Here is a 4,253-nt window from a genome sequence, read left to right on the forward strand (position 1 = left end):
TAGCACTCCCATGTAGCAGTGTAGCGCTATTCGTGAGGGTCTTTCTACTCAACAAACTGGAAGTACCGCCCCATTCCTTTGACCAATCCTTCCTAACCAGCAGTTTCCCAGGCACTGTATGACTCCCTACAGGACTTGCGCTTCCCTGTGAATATTTTAATACAACAAGCGAAAAGTTGGGCATATTTCCGTATACCTACTGCCTCTCGTCACCTAGCAGAAAATAGGTACCTGGGTGGTAGTCTCCTTATACCTACTGCCCCTCGTCACCTAGCAGAAAGTAGGTACCTGGGTGGTAGTCTCCTTACACCTACTGCCCCTCTTCACCTAGCAGAAAATAGGTACCTGGGTGGTAGTCTCCTTACACCTACTGCCCCTCTTCACCTAGCAGAAAATAGGTACCTGGGTGGTAGTCTCCTTACACCTACTGCCCCTCTTCACCTAGCAGAAAATAGGTACCTGGGTGGTAGTCTCCTTATACCTACTGCCACTCTTCACCTAGCAGAAACTTCAACAACAACAACAAGGTCCTGGTGTTCAACAACAACAACAACAACAACACGGTCCTGGTGTTCAACAACAACAACAACAACAACACGGTCCTGGTGTTCAACAACAACAACAACAACAACAACACGGTCCTGGTGTTCAACAACAACAACAACAACAACACGGTCCTGGTGTTCAACAACAACAACAACAACAACAACAATAACACGGTCCTGGTGTTCAACAACAACAACAACAACAACAACACGGTCCTGGTGTTCAACAACAACAACAACAAGGTCCTGGTGTTCAACAACAACAACAACAAGGTCCTGGTGTTCAACAACAACAACAACACGGTCCTGGTGTTCAACAACAACAACAACAACAACACGGTCCTGGTGTTCAACAACAACAACAACAACAACAACAACAAGGTCCTGGTGTTCAACGACATCAACAACAAAAACAAGGCCCTGGTGTTCAACAACAACAACTACAACAACAACAACAACAACAACAACAACAAGGCCCTGGTGTTCAACAACAACAACTACAACAACAACAACAAGGTCCTGGTGTTCAACAACAACAACAACAACAAGGTCCTGGTGTTCAACAACAACAACTACAACAACAACAACAAGGTCCTGGTGTTCAACAACAGCAACAACAACAACAACAACAAGGCCCTGGTGTTCAACAACAACAACAAAACAACAAGGTCCTGGTGTTCAACAACAACAACAACAACAAGGCCCTGGTGTTCAACAACAACAACTACAACAACAACAACAACAAGGTCTTAGTGTTCAACAACAACAACAACAACAACAACAAGGTCCTGGTGTTCAACAACAACAACAACAACAACAACAACAAGATCCTGGTGCTCAACAACAACAACAACAACAACAACAAGGTCCTGGTGTTCAACAACAACAACAACAACAACAACAACAACAACAACAAGATCCTGGTGTTCAACAACAACAACAACAACAACAACAACAACAACAACAACAACAACAACAAGGTCCTGGTGTTCAACAACAACAAAAACAACAACAACAACAACAAGGTCCTGGTGTTCAACAACAACAACAACAACAAGGTCCTGATGTTCAACAACAACAACAACAACAAGGTCCTGGTGTTCAACAACAACAAAAACAACAACAACAACAACAAGGTCCTGGTGTTCAACAACAACAACAACAACAACAAGGTCCTGGTGTTCAACAACAACAACAACAACAAGGTCCTGGTGTTCAACAACAGCAACAACAACAAGGTTCTTATGTTCAACAACAACAACAACAACAAGGTCCTGGTGTTCAACAACAACAACAACAACAAGGTCCTGGTGTTCAACAACAACAACAACAACAAGGTCGTGATGTTCAACAACAACAACAACAACAAGGTCCTGGTGTTCAACAACAACAACAACAACAACACGGTCCTGGTGTTCAACAACATCAACAACAACAACAACAACAACACGGTCCTGGTGTTCAACAACATCAACAACAACACCAACAACAACAACAAGGTCCTGGTGTTCAACAACAACTACAACAACAACAACACGGTCCTGGTGTTCAACAACAACAACAACAACAACAACACGGTCCTGGTGTTCAACAACAACAACAACACGGACCTAGTGTTCAACAGCAACAACAACAACAAGGTCCTGGTGTTCAACAACAGCAACAACAACAACACGGTCCTGGTGTTCAACAACAACAACAACAACAACACGGTCCTGGTGTTCAACAACAACAACAACAACAACACGGACCTAGTGTTCAACAGCAACAACAACAACAAGGTCCTGGTGTTCAACAACAGCAACAACAACAACACGGTCCTGGTGTTCAACAACATCAACAACAACAACAACAACACGGTCCTGGTGTTCAACAACATCAACAACAACAACAACACGGTCCTGGTGTTCAACAACATCAATAAAAACCAACAACACGGTCCTGGTGTTCAACAACATCAACAACAACAACAACACGGTCCTGGTGTTCAACAACAACAACAACAACAACAACAACAACAACAACAAGGTTCTGGTGTTCAACAACAGCAGCAACAACAACAACAACAACAAGGTCCTGGTGTTCAACAACAACAAGGTCCTGGTGTTCAACAACAACAACAGCAACAACAAGGTCCTGGTGTTCAACAACAACAACAACAAGGTCCTGGTGTTCAACAACAACAACAACAAGGTCCTGGTGTTCCACAACAACAACAACAACAACAACAACAAGGTCCTGGTGTTCAACAACAACAACAACAACAAGGTCCTGGTGTTCAACAACAACAACAACAACAACAAGGTCCTGATGTTCAACAACAAGGTCCTAGTGTTCAACAACAACAACAACAACAACAACAACAACAACAACAACAACAACAACAGCAACAACAAGGTCCGGGTGTTCAACAACAACAACAACAAGGTCCTGGTGTTCAACAACAACAACAGCAACAACAAGGTCCTGGTGTTCAACAACAACAACAACAAGGTCCTGGTGTTCAACAACAACAACAACAAGGTCCTGGTGTTCCACAACAACAACAGCAACAACAAGGTCCGGGTGTTCAACAACAACAACAACAAGGTCCTGGTGTTCCACAACAACAACAGCAACAACAAGGTCCTGGTGTTCAACAACAACAACAACAAGGTCCTGGTGTTCAACAACAACAACAACAAGGTCCTGGTGTTCCACAACAACAACAGCAACAACAAGGTCCTGGTGTTCAACAACAACAACAACAACAACAACAACAACAAGGTCCTGGTGTTCAACAACAACAACAACAACAACAACAAGGTCCTGGTGCTCAACAACAACAACAACAACAACAAGGTCCTAGTGTTCAACAACAACAACAGCAACAACAACAACAAGGTCCTGGTGCTCTACAACAACAACAACAACAACAAGGTCCTGGTGTTCAACAACAACAACAACAAGGTCCTGGTGTTCAACAACAACAACAACAACAACAAGGTCCTGGTGTTCAACAACAACAACAACAACAACGGCAAGGTCCTGGTGTTCAACAACAACAACAAGGTCCTGGTGTTCAACAACAACAACAACAACAACAAGGTCCTGGTGTTCAACAACAACAACAAAAACAACAACAACAACAACAACAAGGTCCTGGTGTTCAACAACAACAACAACAACAACAACAACAAGGTCCTGGTGTTCAACAATAACAACAACAAGGTCCTGATGTTCAACAACAACAACAACAACAACAACAACAAGGTCCTGGTGTTCAACAACAAGAACAACAAGGTCCTGGTGTTCAACAACAACAACAACAAAGTACTGGTGTTAAACAACAACAACAACAACAACAACAAGGTCTTGGTGTTCAACAACAACAACAACAAGGTCCTGGTGTTCAACAACAACAACAAGGTCCTGGTGGTCAACAACAACAACAAGGTCCTGGTGTTCAACAACAACAACAACAACAAGGTCGTGGTGTTCAACAACAACAACAACAACAAGGTCCTGGTGTTCAACAACAACAACAACAACAAGGTCCTGGTGTTCAACAACAACAACAACAAGGTCCTGGTGTTCAACAACAACAACAACAAGGTCCTGGTGTTCAACAACAACAACAACAACAACAAGGTCCTGGTGTTCAACAACAACAACAACAAGCTCCTGGTGTTCAACAACAACAACAACAACAACAACAAGGTCCTGGTG

The sequence above is a fragment of the Cherax quadricarinatus genome, chromosome 47 (genome assembly GCF_038502225.1).
Source record: "Cherax quadricarinatus isolate ZL_2023a chromosome 47, ASM3850222v1, whole genome shotgun sequence".
NCBI lineage: Eukaryota > Metazoa > Arthropoda > Malacostraca > Decapoda > Parastacidae > Cherax > Cherax quadricarinatus.